We start from the raw sequence: 17899 nt of genomic DNA on the forward strand, positions 1-17899 counted from the left end.
AGATTGTAAAAGAGGGGGTACTCATGGACACTAAAGGGGAAAAAAAGAAGAAACACTCAGCTGTATGTGTATGAACAGATATGCTGATACCTGGGAAGAATGCAAAAAAGGATTTAGACTGAAAAAAGCAACATGCACTAATGGACTATCTTATATGTATAAAACCCATGAACTGAGGTTCATCAACACCATATATGAACATGCTGTTGTTTTTCTCTGTTACCATAAGTAATATTTCACCTCATACTTCAAATTACAATCCTTAGGCCCTGATTCAGGAAAGCACTTAAGCATGTTCTTAACTTTAAGCATGTGCTGAAATCCCATTGGCTTCAACACATGCTTAAAGTTAAGCATATAATTCAAATACTTTCCTAAATCAGAGCCCCTATTACCAAATACTGCAAAATGTAGTGTATTCCTTGTTGTTCATAAAGGTTCCTTACAATGAAGTGTTTATTGATTAGCATAGCCTTTAATTATACCCCTTCCTTAGGTGCAAAGAGTTTGTTTAAGGCAAGAACATTACATTTCCTCTGAGTAAGTAAGAAACAGAACAAGGGAACACTAATGAAATAAGATAACTAGAGACTTGAACATGTTTAGCTCTCCTTGTACAATGTGTACCAAACTGCTATGTTAATAAAAGCAAAACAAGCCATACAAGTATGTCTATTTTGGAGCTGTCAGTAAGAATTCTCTGTGATAAATACACAAGCAGCCCTATTCTAATTTGGTGATATTACTCACAGTTGTCTTAAGCTTTTCCCACAAATCATTTATGTGGCTGTTTTGAAATGAAGGGGCCTGCTATTTTGACTTGTTTGGGGTTGTTTGTTTGTTGTTTTTTTGAAATACCATCCATTTTTTTGCCATGTTGGAAATTGCATTTTGATTTTTAGTCCGGATTTCTCATTCAACTCCAATCCACCTTGCCTTTAGTCAGTATTGCCTAGTAGGAATAGTATGGAAACAGGGTGATAAACACCAAGGGAAAGCAGTGCTCCACAGCAATGCTTCTGGATAATTAAGATTTTCTGATAGGTTCAGTTGAAAGCTGTGACAAACTAATAATCAGTTTGGTAATACTCCAGAGTAGACAGCTGCTTTGCAGATACACCATCTAATGGGTTCCTTGGACACATCTTCCTTATCTGTGCATTAAGGAGGATGTATTACCCACACACAGGATAACTTGGACCAGCCACATTCTTGAAGGTGAAATGGGTTGGTTCCTTTCTGAGTTTTGTCGCATTGCAAAACAAATAGATGGCAATATCACTGCTTCAAGGAGCTTATGCACTATTTTTGGAGTTGACAGAATGATGAGGTGGCAGGTGACAAGAGTAATGAAGGGCAAGCGAGGAAGGTCAAGGGCAACATAAATTATTAAAGGTCTAGAAAATATCTGTGAGGGAAGAAGAGATGAGATGACTGACAGGGAACATGATAACAGTTTTCAATCACATAAAAGGTTGTTATAAGGAGGAGGGAGAAAAATTGTTCTTAACCTTTGAGGATAGGACAAGCAGCAATGGTCTTAAATTGCAGCAAGGGAGGTTTAGGTTGGACATCAGGAAAAACTTCCTAACTGTCAGGGTAGTTAAGCACTGGAATAAATTGCCTAGGGAGGTTGTGGAATCTCCATCATTGGAGATTTTTAAGAGCAGGTTAGACAAACACCTGTCAGGGATGGTTTAGATAATACTTAGTCCTGCCATGAGTGCAGGGGACTGAACTAGATGACCTCTCGAGGTCCCTTCCAGTCCTATGATTCTATAATATCAATAAGAATACATGCTTATTCAATGTAGTAAATGCATAGTATGATGGAGGAAAGAAGTGTCTGTTTATAATAAAATCATGTGTTTTGGCTTGGGTTTTTTAGATAAATGGATAGAGTGAATGGGTAGACTTCAGTCCAGATTCTATCTTATGATCTGGCCTGTTTCCACCACTAACAGTAAAGGGGCTGGATTCTGGATATGTAATTAGCCCATGGAGAATTCCCCTGGTAGAAAAGAACTCCTCACTGGCATAAAGACAGCAGAACCAGTTCCTGCCTCAGCCAGCTAGCCCCCCACCCAGTTGTAGCAGCTATGTCCAGGGAGGAGAGGGAGCATGTCAGGGCTGTGGTAGCGCTCCACGCCCTATGCTGGCCCTTCAGACCATCTGTCAGGAGCCTAAGTTATAGCAATTCCTTGGTTAATCTTACTCACACTGGGGTCTGATGGGCACAGAATCAAGGAGACAACCAGCTTCTGATAGCTCCCCCACCTCTCTTCTGTACCGAATGGAACTCAGATACAGGAGAGATTTGAGTCCTTACTTAGCAAGCATGTTGTAAGCACAGGGGGGAAAAATAGACCATCAGGAGAATTTAGAGAAGAGTTACACATTAGAAGTTTAGTTACACATGAAGATATTGCAGCAATAAACATACTGTACAATATCCAAGCTCTAAGTATTTGGTATAACTGGCTTCAATACATAAACAAATATGTTCCAACTTAAGACCATTAAGTTAAACAACCATGAATGAAAATATTTCTATTTAAGTGGAGACACCAAAATATGGCATCACAATTGTGCTGTACTAGACTTCATTTCCACTATAAAAGAAAATGTGACTAGTAGTTAGAGCACATAAATTAGAATATGGATTCTATTCCTTCTTCTCCCACTGATATGCATTGGGAGACTTTAGGGAAACTGAGGCTTGACAAGACCGCCATCAGTTAAAAATGGATATAACATATGCTTTACATCAGTGTCATAAACCTTAATTATTTTATAGCACTGTAGGGTCCACTTACTAAAAAAATTCCTTTAAAATTCAAAAGTATAAAAGTTCGGACACTGGATTGGCCTTTCTGATGGGCATCTCTTTTGCTAGAAGGGTGGGAAAGTTAGCAACACTTTTCTATAGGTAGTCCCTGATTTTACACAAGGTCAGACTATCCCTCTCTATGGCACCTAGCTAGTATTTGAAGCCTCCATGCAGAATTTTTTAGCGTAAATTTTACAGCTGTGAATACTTTGCAGGTTCAAGCACTCTATACAAATAAGTTAAATGTAAAAACCAAGCTGATTATGTCAGCATAAACAACATTTAAAATCTGATATTGTTGGCTGACTGCAGCACTGCTTGTCTTAAAGGATTATTATCCAAAACGAAAGGCTAACATTCTCTCTCCTAGTTTAAATAAAATTGTGTCTAAACAAAATGCAAATGAGATATTTTAATTCCTCTCCAACAGAGGATGCCGCAGTAGTTAGCATTCAAGCTTAACAAGAGGATTTACTGGGAAATGATCTATTAAGAACAAGCAACTCCACATAGCTAGAGATTAAAGCAAGGATATCACCACCTGAGAACCCAAAGATAATACTTTTAGCTATATCCAAGTATTCAGTGGACTAAGGTAGGTTGTAAGGGGGAAAAACCACTCTTGAGAGCATCTGCAAAGGCTAGATGCTGCCCTCCCCCCGTCCACAGAAGCAGACTGAATGCAGTGTAGGTGGTGCAACCCTTCTTCCCAAGAGGCGGGATTTGGGCAGCCAGTGCAGGGTCCACGCTAGATCTGACTGGATAATGGTGGAGGGGGCAGTCCCATGGAAAATTTAGACTCTTCAGTGAGTCTGAGTGCAGCTGAAAACTTTCCAGCTTGGGGTGTTAGGGTTTTTGATGAAAAAAATCTGAAGTTTTCTTAGATAGTGCATAGTCTTTGTATTGGCACTTTGCAGAGGGGTGAATTTCACACAAACACACAGAACACCACATTTTAGTCTAGCTAATCTGTCCTCACATGAATTTTAACTCACTCTGAGAACAGATGATAGGGTGCTTGCACTTGTTTGGTATGTTGTATTCACAATGCTGTGGTTGGAAGGCCAGACCCTTCACATTTGAAGTTCAATGGGAGTTACGACTCCAGTGGGTGAGGATCCAGCGCATCCTGCAGAAGGGGACAGGACTCAGTCACTGATTTAGTTTGCCTAGGAAACAGTTGGCCTGGAAATCCCTTTCCACAGCTTGTGGATTTGTCAGCACAAACATTCTTGCTGAAAGTCTCTGTATACATATTTACTGTACGTAAGTTTTGAATCAGACACAATATGCCCCAAAATGCACACACGACCATTGCTATTAATTTAATTCTCCTATGGAAAATGTAAGTGGGACTGTCCCACTTTTTAAAAAGGAAATATTTTAATAAGAAAATATTTACTAACAAACAGCAGTTGTATTTACAGCATTTCTGTTTTCATAACAAGTTACCAGAAGTCTACAGCAATATAGAAGAAGATGAAATTGTCCTAGGACTAAGCTTGTGCTCTCTGTGTGGTCCAGTAGACTTCTTAGATAGGACACCAGTTTTCTGGTCTACTAAAGATAAAATACATGCTAAGTAGGAATGCCTTTACATTTTTCTCCCAGATGAGGACATTCTAGTTCTTGTCCTGACCTAGAGAAATGGGTGCAACATAGTAGGGAGATAAGGCAAAAGCCCCTCCCCTAATCTCCCCACAAAAAACAGATGGTTGTGTATATTATCCACATATCATCCAATGATTGCTGACTTCCTATGGTATGTATAGCTTGACTAAGTGGAGACCGAGTTCCCAGCCCGTCATGTGCATATTCCACTCTCAGCAACGTCCTATATCCCTTACCAGTGGACATGTAGTGGAATGGTAAAGTGGTCCCCAGGTGCCCTGGCCAACTTCCTATAATACACTGCAGATAGAGGCATCACCCCACTGATGCCACTGTCATGCAGCATGAACTATATTGGTCAACATACCAGCTGGCTCTATGTCAGGAAGGTGATAGACTTTGTAGATCCATTGGCTGCAGTTTCTACCTGTTTTAATAAGATGGACAACAAATTGAACAAATAAGCCTTTAAAGTCACCCACACTTCACACAGCTGCTGTTGTGAGCTGTTCAGTGCTGCTCTGCATAAAGCCATTTGCTTCAAAGACCTGAAGCTAGGGTAAATGGATTGCACAGATGATGGCTAACAACCTGCCAACAGTGGATCTCAAACAGGCAACTGGAAGTTTATGCTGGATACTCTGGTTTTATGCAAGTGGAATCAGTTTCGCTTAGTGGATGTAAACAGGAGATCTGGATCTAGGGTTGTTTTTGGCAATGCTCCTCCTGCTCACTCAGCAGATCCACTTTTGCATGTAAGATATTTGGCTGACCGTTGAAATAAAAGCAACAAGTTTACTTGATCAAAGTTAGGGTTGAGAAGGAGGAATCACTTAAGTATCCAGGGATATCTCCAGCTATCATTCATGTAAACACGAGAGTAAAGGCAAATAGGGAGAAAATGATGGAAAGGGTGAAGATGAAAGAGCAGAGGCCAAAGAAATTGAACTTTCTGGGAAAGCATAGAGGTGATATCTTGGGATGGAGAAATCACCACTAGACACTAAAAGAACAGTTAGATCACAGGGAAGATCACCACAAGGATGGAGCCAGTCCAGGAGAGTGGAGTGCTGTGGCCTCATAGACTCTACCACAGAAAAAAAATCATACTTATAAGTTTCCCATTCATTACCATAGTATTTGAGCACCTAATGCTGTATACCATAGACACACTGAGATATTTTCAGACAAGTGTAGCCTGCTGGGCTCTAGGAATTATTTTGGGGAAGTTCTCTGGCCCGTGTTATACAGGAGGTCAGACTAGATTATCACAATGGTCCCTTCTGGGCTTGGAAATCTATAAATCTATGAACCCAGGAATCTTCCACAGCTTCTGGGCTCACAGATGTAGAGGTTAGCTTTGCATGGCTCAGGCTCTCGAACATTTGACGTAAGAAAAATTAAACCCAGCAAATTTTCAGAAGCTCTTTTTCTAAAATCCACTTTCAAAATAATTTGGAAATAAAGACAAATCTAATTTTATACGTACTTATTCTGTGACATTTTTAGCACACCTCTTGTTCTATTTAAATAAGAAATACATTTTTTAAAAGTAGAAGCAGCACTTCTGGAATTTTAAGCTGTGAAATGATCTACAGAAGATATATTAGTTACTTTTTTTTCTATGCAGCATACTGACAATCTTTCATTACCTTGTAAACCTTGCTGTGCAAAGCATTTAACTCCTATTTTCATGCTTTCTTACCTTACCAGTTTCAAATTGCAGTAGTCAGACATTTAATGTACCTAGAAAGGATTTCTCCCTGGATGTCCATTTCTTTTTTGTTACAAAAAAGTAGCTTTAATTTATTAGCCCTTTGTGTGTGGTCAGTTTTTAGAGCCTTTTTATTTACAATGTATTAAACCACAAGGAATTGTTCAGCAATATCATATCTCAATAAGCACTTGGATACTGACACATAGCTTTTGAATATAATCAAAATCTATGTTAAATCACTCAGATCAGAGCTAAGGGCAGAATTCTGTCTTTCCTCTGCCTCAATGAGTCTAGGGCTTTTTAAAAAAAAATAGATTGATTTTTAATACCATACACTGATGCAAAATATGGCTACAAAGGGGTGAATTAAAAGCAAATTTTCATCTTAAGTCTAAATCATCTTGCTTTTAGTAATTTTAAAACTTATGGCTGATGAAACAGCTATATTGTAAACCAACATAGCTTGGATTTGAAGTCACATAGAAGACCAGAGATAACAGTATGCCTGACAATAAATAAAGCCATTATGTGCTCTAGTCTGAGTAGAAAAACTGCTGTGAATGCCTCCCCCCTCCATTCTTGTTTACTTTGTCTCAAAATATGCTATAAATAAGCCTTTTCTAGCTGCTTCCATGTTGTCTTTTCAGATCCAGTGCAAATCTGTTTCTTTTTTAAATTAACATTTGACAAGGGAATGTAGCCCTGAGGAAGTGAGGGGATAATAGCACAGCCTATCCGGTCAGGCGTGGCAGAGGCTGGTGCTGTGCAGGACTTTCCCTGTTGTTTTGCCAGTACACTCCAACCCTGACCTGCAGCACTTCAGCTTCACCAGTCCTGTGTATCTCCCTAGAAGAGGCTGCCAAACTGCCTAGTGTTTTGGGGATAGAGACAAATCTCCACAGGTGTTGGATGAGACAAACTCACTTTTTACTTGTCACCTAAATTAGGATTTAAACAGATATCTCTGGAAGAGAGAGGTTAGTACTTTAGCTCTCTGTGCCACATAGCTTCTTCTACAAGTCACCTTGAACAAGTACTTGATGGGTTGGCCTGAGTGGTCGAACGCAAACTAACCTTTATTAAAAAGGGAGTGTTATTGCTCACTGATCATGTGTGTATTAACAGGCAACGTATTTTGGCCCTGGCATATTCAAAATGATGGTCACAATCCTGCCAAGTGAGTAGTGTGGCCCTGGCAGTGTTGAGCCCTACGTAGGAAGCGGTACTGAGGGTCTGAATGCTTTCTTCATGGACTGTCTTCTAAAAAGGAGGACCAGCTACTAGAAGAAATGGTGTCAGCATCAATAGAAGGAGAGTAGGGTTGAATTTAAGAGACATCCATCTGTATGTTTTGATTGTCTTTGAAGTAATCTCTCTGTTTGACAGCCTGAACAGAAAGGAAAGCTATGGGGAAAGATAGAGCAATAATTCTGTCCTAGGGCCCCATCCTACAACCATAAGAAGTTTTGCCAATGTCTTCCATGGATGGGGAATAGAGCCCTTAAATTATTTTGGTGATGAAACCTAGGGTCCAATCCTTCCCTTTGCCTCAGTAAGGTCTACAGGATCAGATCTTAAGAGTTATCCATCTTTCTTGAGTATTTCCAAGGCAACTATCACTGTGATATCCAGCTGATCTTTCTTCACAGAAAACTGGCTGCTGTGGTGGATAGTGCTATATTATACAAAATCTGGATATATTGTGTAGGCAAGTTTGTTCAAACTATTCAGGTCCATTCTTTTCATAAAGGAATCAATCTAGGAAGTGAAATGTCCCTTACCACTAGAGTATTTAAGTACCTGATGAAGCCTCCTCTAACAATTTTCTTTTTTGTATTGGGATGTAGGACCTACATTAAATAAGAACAGCAATACTGGGTCAGACTAATTGTCCATTTAACCCAGTATCCTGTCTTCTGACAGTGGCCAATGCCAGGTACTTCAGAGGGAATGAACAGAACAGGTAATCATCAAGTGATCCATCCTCTGTTGCCCATTCCTAGATTCTGGCAAACAGAGGCTAGGGACATCACCCCTGTCCATCCTGGCTAATAGCCATTGATGGTCCATCAACGGTGAGTACAAGCCCAAGGCCCCCCATCCTAACTGCCCCTCCAGGGCTCCACCCCCTACCCAACTCGCCCCGCTCCCTGTCCCCTGACTGCCCCGACCCCATCCACCACCACCCCGACAGACCCTTGGAACTCCCATGCCTACCCACCCCTTTAACCACCGGTTCTAAACCAGGAGTAAATAACACTTCCTTATTTACTTTCTCCACACCCATCATGATTTTATAGACCTCTATTATATCCCACCTTAGTCGTCTCTTTTCCAAGCTGAAAAGTCCCATTCTTATTAATCTCTCCTCATATGGAAGCTGTTCCATACCCCATAATCATTTCTGTTGCCCTTTTTTGTACCTTTTCCAATTACAATATATTTTCTGAGATGGGGTGACCACATCTGCATGCAGTATTCAAGATGTGGGCATACCATGGATTTATATAGATGCAATATGATATTTTCTGTCTTATTATCTATCCCTTCCCTAATGATTCCCCACATTCTGTTAGCTTTTTTGACTGCCACTGCACATTGAGTGGATGTTTTCAAAGAACTATCCACAATGACACCAAGATCTATTTCTTGAGTGATAACATCTAATTTAGACCCCATCATTTTATATGTATAGTTGGGATTATGTTTTCCAATGTGCATTACTTTGCATTTATCAACATTGAATTTCATCTGCCATTTTGTTGCCCAGTCACCCATTTTCGTGAGATCCCTTTGTAACTCTTTTCAGGCTGCTTTGGACTTAACCAAAGCAGTGTTTTATCATCTGCAAATGTTACCCCTTTTTCCAGATCATTTATGAATATGTTGAATAGGACTGGTCCCAATACAAACCCCTGTGGGACATCACTATTTACCTCTCTCCATTCTGAAAACTGACCATTTATTCCTACCCTTTTTTCCCTATCTTTTAACCAGTTACTGATCCATGAGAGGACCTTCCCTCTTATCCCATGACAGTTTACTTTGCTTATGAGCCTTTAGTAAGGGACCTTTTCAAAGGCTTTCTGAAAATTTAAGTACACTATATCCACTGAACCCCCCTTGTCCACATGCTTATTGACCGCGTCAAAGAATTCTAGTAGATTGGTGAGGCATGAGTTCCCTTTATAAAAATCATGTTGACTCTTCCCCAACAAATCGTGTTCATCTATGTAGCTGATAATTCTGTTCTTTACTATAGTTTCAAGAAATTGCCTGGTACTGAATTTAGGCTTACCGGCCTGTAATTGCCATGATCTCCTCTGGAGTCTTTTTAAAAAAATCGGCATCACATTAGCTATCCTCCAGTCATCTGGTACAGAAGCTGATTTAAATGATAGGTTACAGATGACAGTTAGTAGTTCTGCAATTTCACATTTGAATTCCTTCAGAACTCTTGGGTGAATACCATCTGGTCCTGGTGACTTATTACTGTTTAATTGTGCACATGCTATATTATATAGAGTTTATGTGGATGCATTTATCATAACGAAACCAGATGTTAATTTCATCCTTCTATGAATATATTGTCTGAACTTTGTTTTATGGTCTCTTTTCTTCTAATTTTTTAGAAGTGCCTACTAACCAGAAAGCATTTTGGAGTAGCGTTTCTATTTACTTCTAGCTAGAAGGTATTTTAGTTCAGGAAGAACTGGCACTACTTCTTTTATGAGGCAACTTTGGATAAATATAAATTTCAGTTGCCATGCTAACATGGACTCACTCAATTGATTCTAGTAAAAAAAAAACATTTTAGTGACACTGCCTTGTAAAATATAATAATAATAATACAACAACAAAGCTGCAGGTCTTGCCAATTGCAGTGGATTTTACAATTCAACCCTTACTTAGTATATATTTTCTGTCAGTGTTTGTTTAAGGTTCCAGACCATCAACTGCTTCTTTTCAACAGGATTATGACTACTGTAAAATAGCCAAAATATTCAGGAGCTTGAAAATGTAAATTCAATGCACGGGTGAATTCCTTCAGTCACTTTGTTTACCATATAAGTCATTCTCAGGCTCATTTTCATCATGTTCATTTGCCATCAACCTCACACTCTCTCCTTCCACCAGATTCTCTTTATGTTTTTTCAGGATTTTGTAGTAGCAATGGTTAGTAGGGAAAATTTAAATTAAAAAAAAAACCACAATACTTTAAGGTTGAAAAAATACAAGCTGTACATGAAATTTGCTGCACTTGGTGTGTAGCTGTTCCCCATCAACTTTGATTTTCAGAATTGAAACAATGTTTAACTTCACAATGACAGGACACATAGGAAAGCTGGTATGTCAAAGCTTCAGAGACAGATCAGGGGAAAGAAACACTATTTTAAATAAGTAACTCTTCCTGATAGCAAGTTGATAGCAGGATAAAGAAACAGCCCGCAGAGTTGCTACTGTCTGGTAAATTACATCCTAATAAAACTCCATTGTGATATCTCCCCATGCTTTTAGCTGATAAATTATTATTAGAACGCTTATCACTTATCCTTTCCTACATGAAAATACACTGTTATTCAAGTGCTGCAGTTTTATTACATCATAGTTTCAGAAAGTTCAGTATTCCTAAAAAAAGAAAAATGTCCTATCAATGGCTGTACAGCTGCCATCCAAGCGGTTGAGTGTTAGCAATTACAAGGTTGGTAACCCATGAAAAAATATTTTGCTATAGCGGGATAGTTGTCATATTCAAACACTATACCTGGAGGAAGGGGAGGACCTTTTTTTTTTTTTTTTCTGAAAGCGCTGTCTTTTATGTACCTCTGTAGCCAAATAATAATATATGGGTGTGAAATTCAAAATCTAAAATGAGACAAAGGTGATTCCTGATACAGTCTGAGCCCTCACCTGAACAGATGTGGGTCATGGTCACTTTGCCTTTAAAGTATAGCGGAGAGCAGCTAACTCACGCTAACTCTACAACCAGTCTTCTGTCCAGTTAAATAGCTTCACTCGCCTCCCTGAAAGCCCCGTCTCAAAGAATTAGCCTTCTGCATAAATCCTTTGGTTTACATTACGAGCATCGCAAACACACCCACCCAATTCTATTGTCTACTCGCTACTTCTGAGCCATCTAGTCGTCGTCACAAAACTATTTCCCTTCAGTTTTTTTTCATATACTCAGTTGTCCTGCAGGTGTCAGACTTCACTTGCAATAACCCAAACGATGGCACTGTCTACAATGTCAACAATTAAACTGACTGCGATAAAAAAAAAATCCACGTTTATTATGTAAAGGGGAAAAAAATCTAAATGTTGCTTAATGCTAGGTCCAAGAGGGTACAAAACCCCTGTAGTCACCGTGGGCAAAAGTTGGTTAATTCCAGTAATTGGTGGCGTCTCTTAAGAGGAACAACAATAAAACCAAAGCGTCAAGAAGAAAATATTCCAAAATGGGTGAGAACTTACTTGGTTTATATGCATGCGTTGCTATCCAGCGTTTTTACTTCAACTGTTATCAGGGCACATTTCAATTCCATTTATAAATTAAATCCGTTTAGGATTTTTTTTTTTTTGCAGTCGCCCACCTCATCCACTTTTCCCCATGTCTATGTTATTCTCTTCATCTTTCAGACACTCTCCCCCAATTCAGGTGGTCTTCAACACTTCCAGCCAAGGAGACAGTGCCTGTAGCTTCGCTTTAGTGCAACAGATGAGTGGCAAATTCCTCCCTGGCTGTTTATTGTGGCGTCTCATTACTCTTCCTGGGAATCCCATGCCGACTGCAAAAAGTAACAATCCCTCTCCATGAAATGTTTCCTGTTGGAAGAGAAACTGCGAGGCATGAACATCAGAGGGGAAAGAACACAAATAAGCTGAAGTTGATGCTTTCCTGCCCAGGAGATCCGCTCTCCGGTATTAAGACACCTCTTGCACAGAAGAGATACCTCGCACCGGAGATCACCCCTTAGATTGTCTTGCGCGCTGGTTTGTTCTGTCCGCTTCTCCGCACGATCATTTCTTTCTGTCTTTCCCTCCCTGGTGTGTGGCTGAGCTGCTTCCCCTAGGGACTTTTTTCTTTTGGTCTGGTGGGGAGGCACGGTGAATACCTAGACGCGCCGCCTGCAGGATAATCAGGGGATAGTCCCCACCGAGGAGCAAACCCAGCTTTCTGCAGGCTCCGTTCCAATGGAACACAGGGTGCAGGTGGCTTCTTTCCTGGTAGCCTCAGCCACCCTCCTCCTAGAGAAATTCCTCGCCAGTTTGACGTGACCTTTTCCTTCCTTTTGAAAATGTTTTAGGCTGATTTTTTTTTTGTGGATTTTCTATAAAACGTCCAAGAGCATGTGTGTCCCTAGGGTGAAGTCAGGCGTGAACAACCAACAATCAATGTGCTTACACCTTGCAGCCGTGCGCCAACAAGAGCGAAAAGGACTGGTTAAAAAATAAAGGACAGAACAGTGACCCACTCAAAAGAAACCCGTGTGTGACAGCTGTAATTGACAACCCCCTGAAATGCACAGTGAAAACACACCGCAAATAATCGTTTGATTGCCTACCCCCCTCGAAAAACAATGATCGGTGCAGTAGTTTCAAACTCTACAATATTTGCACGCAGTCATGTTAGGTATTCGTTCCTGCTAAACAATACAGCGTAAAGGTGAGTCAATCATCCCCAGCTGCAGTAACATCTCACCTTGTAGAAGTGTAAGATTGTTTCAGCTGCTGCTTTCTTTTGCTCAGCAATAAACCTCTGCAGTTAGCTTGGATTAGTTTCTCTCTTAGCGGTAGCTTTCTATCCGCCTTCCTGCTGTGTGGCATTATCCCGCTGCGGACCTCCTTGACCCGTTACCATTTCAATGGAAGTGCGAGTGATAAACTTCTGCGGAAAGCGGGGCTGCTCTCTTTTAATGCAAGAACTGTCACTTTCCCCGCGAAACTCAGATACCAGAGAAAACCAGAGCTCGTAGACCAGGGGGAAAGGGATTAGTCACCGTTTCCCTGGAGCTTTAATCAAAATGAGGACAGTACCTATAGCACCAAGTTAAACCCGTTAGGAATGAGACAATGTGCAGAAGGAAGAAGTCCACGTGCTTAAGTCTGGGTTTGGGCATGAGCGGGGTCCTGAGGAGTGTGCACTGCTGTATATTGTACACGCTGAAAGGAACGCAGACTGACCAGTGTCAGTTACATGGTAACTCAGGATTTCCTTGCTTAACTTATCTTGTGTCCTCAGACTCAACCATCATCCTAGCTTGCCTGCTTAAAATCATATCCCAGTTGATTCTGAACTGCTGCTCAACGCATAAAGAACTTCTACTGTCGCTAGTACAGAGATTAAGATGAGGAAATAGCCACACTTCCACGGTAAACAAATAATTAAAAAGCCTGCCCTTACATTAAATATATACAATATTTCCTTTCCTTTTTTTTGAGCAGACCTAGAATTAGCATCACAAACCCTACATGAAGTCTTGGTGTTTCATTCTGCTTTAGCTCATCCATTTAGAAACCAGTTTTGTTTGTTTTTTCAAAGCTCACAACCATGTGTGTTCTAACATTGCTAAAGTCTTAAAGGGAAAGACCAACCAGCCAGCCAACACTTCTTGAAAGTATTCAAACAGCATAATGACATAAAGCAGTGCCTGGGCACAGCCATGCTGCAGAAGCAATTAATCAGGAGCGTTATGTCAAAGACTGGAGTTAACTTGTATTTATACAAAAATCAGTTGTGTTTAGCTTCACCAATAACTAGCTGAAAACACTTAAACTCACTTCGACCCATTCTCCTTGCAGACTGCAGCTCCCTGGAGATACAACTTTCTGAAAGTCCCTTCCAGTGCTAACACTGGAGTTGCATGTGGGCACTTTACAGATGGTGCAATGCATTGCCTATAATAAACTAAAACCCAGTGTCTTGGCAATAGGGCATAGCTCAGTGCTGACCTCCCCCCCACCCCCGCCATGTCTTTTCGGATGCATCAGGCACTTGATCTCCAATAACCTGATAGAGTCACACTTGTAAATGTAGGTGGAGCCTTTTGCCCTCCTCCCCTTCCATCCCCACCTGCACAGAAAGCTCCCTGGACTGACCAGGCAAAGGGAGAGGCAGATGTAGGTGGAATTAGGACACATCCTGTTACTCCCAATTCAGAACCATGACTTAAGAGCTGGTCTGGTCACGACTCCAACCTAACTCAGCCGTGCAGACACAGCTCCTGATGGCCCCCATCAGCGAGGAGGTAACAGTCCCAGGCACACTCCAGTCCAGTGGTGTGCACAGGATGGTGATGGCAAATAGGCTAAGCCAACAAATCTAAGGATGCATGCTCACTGGCAGGCACTATGCCACAGAAACAGAGGGCTCCTGGCTATGCTCAGGGCCTCCCTTCCTCCCTTGTCTTTCTGCCCAGTGTTCAGTATGGTGCTGGCAGAGGTTGTGCCCTGATAGTCACTTATCCTGCTTTCATCTCAGGGCTCTCTCAAATCCTATGGGGACTCCCAGTGCAGGAGGCCAGCCTCTGGCAATGAGCCATACAACTGCAGGTTGTCACATTGAAAATAGAGGAAGGAGGGGATTGCAACATCAACAAGCAGCATTGTTAACGGTTGCAGTTTGCACATGCTCCAGTCCCTAGGATGCTAGCACAGACAAGGGAGATGTCGGTGATTTCATGCAACATCACATGTTGACCAAACCTAGATCTAGTTGACACAGTGATAAAAATCCCTGTGTGGCTTTACTCTGACACTTCCATCATGGCTAGCATTATGCATTTGTGCTTGACCATTGGTGAGGGAACTGCTAAAATTCTCAGTGGAGAGGTAGCCAGTGGGGGTCTTATTATGCAAAGAATAGGGCCCCTGGGAAGTTGTATGAAGCAGCAGGCAATGCAGAAACACAGCAGTGGACCTCTGCCTCATCCTTCCCTGAATATGCTAATTGGACTGATGAGGTCAAGGTATATTGATCCAAATTCAGGCATGGCATAAGCAAGTGTAATTACTCTGAGGCCAATCAAGTGGCGCCTGCTTACCTCCAGGCTGAATTCAACCCATTACTTCCTAACTATGTAAATTACATTTGGGAGAGGTATATCAGTGCAAAGACAGTCTGGGATGAAGCATGGAGGGAAAATCACACCACTGGACTGGAGTAGAAGTGCTAGTTTAGAATGGACATCAGGGCATCACCATACCAAAGCAGGTCCAGGTGATACAGTGGTAAAAATGTCTGCACACATTGTACATTTGTGCTTCAGTCTTTTCTAGCACGGCGGGAGGGGTGCTGCACTGGTACTAGACCAAAGGTAGGGATATTGCTTCAAATTCTTAGTTTAGAGAAGGCCATTGTCTTCAGAGGTAGTTACTCTTTACTTGCAGGAGGGGAATAGGACCTTTTTTTGTGCATGTTCCCATATTTTATCTTAAAAGAGAGAGTATTTTATTTTGCACATATGAAAGGTATTTACTTTATCACTTTCAAAGAGACCTTTAATGATCAGTATTCCCTTATATTTGCACCTGCGTCAAAGTGAGATTACCTATTTCCAGGGATGAACTGAATTGTGTGGGGAGTTTTATAAGCCAGTAGAGATGTGCTTTAAAATGTTTTGGCATTTTCCATATCATAACCTCTTAGCAATCCCCTGTGCATCTTGCCAGTGATTACCATGTGCAATGAAGTTAATTTTCAGGATAAAATCCTGCTGGTCTTATTCCTATGGGAATTTTTACTGAAGTTCATGTAATTGCTCCTGTGATTAAGGTCAGCAGGATTTGGCCCTTTTTGTCTTTACACATCTAAATGAAGCTGTGATATTTCTAGCATATGTCTAGGTGCCAACTTTATCATTAGTAGTAATCGATATGGCACACAAGCAGAGTTATAGGGAAGACACTGAGAGGCCAGTGTTATATGCTGAGGCAATACAGTTTGTGAGGTAGCAGCCTGGCTGGGCCTGCATTCCTAAACCCATTATGTTACAATAAATCAGGTACCTCTTGAAACCTGACCCTCCTTCTCAAGTTTCACTCCTCATATTAAAATCTTCTCAAAACACATTAATATGTTAGCTGCTGATCACTTCTGATACTCCTGGTCTTATCGGATTTTATGTATTTGAAATACCATCCAAGCTGCTTATTTTTTCTGGTACATGAAGTATGTGTAACTAACACCGGATGTATCACTGGTTTTATTTCCTGGACTCATAAAAAGGCAGAAAACAGAGTTTAATGAAAGTTTGCATTTGTGTAGAATCTGAGAATACCAAAGCACTTAATATTAATGAATTCAGCCTCCCAACAGCAATGGAAGGCAGGTAAGAATTAATGGAGTATATCTTCAGCAGATGTAAAGCACCAGAGCTCTACCAAGGGAATCAATGAAGTGGCATCAGTTTACACCCACTGAGGAGATGGTCCATTATCTTTATATGACAGATGAGGGAAACTGAGGGTTTGAAAAGTTAACCCATGACTTGCCTAATTTCAGGTGGGAAGTCCGTCACATAGCCAAGAATAGAACGCAGGTCCAATTTCCATTCCTGTGCTTTAATGTCAGGATCATCCTTGCCCTTTGTATTAATAAAGACATTTCTTATAGGAGAGATGAAATTTAAAAGGGATATAATGTGAAATTCTCCCTAAGATGGAGATTTACTACATAATAAAATGCATTAAAAAGGAATTTGCAACACTTATTTAAAATAATCTCACTAACCAATTCAGTATAAATGCATTTTACCTTTTCATTGGTAAGGCATAAAGGAGGAAGGTTTCCTCAGGTGTTTGCTGTTTCCATACAATTTAAAATATACAGATAGATCTATTACTATTATGCAAAATAATACAAAATGCAAAATACTATGAAATACAGTACTTATCTCTAATTGCAGTGCAGAGATTTTCTACCTTTATTTTGGAGGCTAAATTGTTGCACAGAATAGAGATTAGCATTTCTGCTCTTTATTAGTCTAATTTCTGAAATTCGTAACAGGTTAATTCCATTAGTTCTATTGTTACCTGCCAGGCATTTCCGCCAACCATAGACCTTTTTGCGTGGGGTAAATTGCTCTAGCCAACCCACATCAGGCCTTCCATATTATTAACGCTCTCTCCTCCACTCAGTGTATTGTATTGCCATTTCTGTGCTTAAATGCAGACTAGGGCTCCAAACCAAAGCCTTTAAAGTTGCATACCTATGAAAAGGTCCTTTTTAGTGAATGAATAGAGACCATGGAGCAGGATTTGTAGGTGTTAGGGGAGTACTTTTATTATACATATGGAAGGACTTTACTAAACAGCATTCTTTGAAAACGGTTTGGAAACATTTCACATCCTCTTAAAGGTCACGGCACTGCCTGACTTGGCTCCCTCTATGGTTGCCCCAGGATTGTCAGGTTCTTCGAAGGAGAGGACTTTTGTGTGTTATGTTCTCAGGGGGTTTAGTTCTGTGGGCTGAACCTGGGGTTAAGCTGCTGTTTGGTTTTATTTTTTTAACTTGACTGGGCACCTAGCTCTGGATAGAAGTCCTTTTTATAATTGTAGAAATCCAAATAAGAAAACTAATATTCAGCAACCAATGAGAATCAAGACTCTGGTTTTTCACTGAATCCAAACTTGATCAAAACAGTGAGACTTGGTGGAAGGCTGTTGCCATCAAAGTGGTTCCGAATAGTGGGGTCCAGAAACTTAGCATCTAAACATACCTGCGGTCATAAACAATTGAGCAA

General features: G+C 40.7%; 1 protein-coding gene across 1 annotated transcript in view; it reads right to left on the reverse strand.

Moving 5' to 3' along the window:
* The window catches only part of TRPC4 (transient receptor potential cation channel subfamily C member 4), a 195585-nt gene extending 183887 nt beyond the window's left edge, over nt 1–11698 (reverse strand). The window contains exon 1 of the mRNA XM_029911965.1: nt 11631–11698. The gene's annotated coding sequence lies outside the window, so the exon portion shown is untranslated. The remainder of the gene's footprint in view (nt 1–11630) is intronic.
* Between the last annotated feature and the right edge of the window lie 6201 nt (nt 11699–17899).

Source organism: Terrapene carolina, unplaced genomic scaffold (genome assembly GCF_002925995.2).
Source record: "Terrapene carolina triunguis isolate 2854851 unplaced genomic scaffold, T_m_triunguis-2.0 Scaffold139, whole genome shotgun sequence".
Lineage (NCBI taxonomy): Eukaryota > Metazoa > Chordata > Testudines > Emydidae > Terrapene > Terrapene triunguis.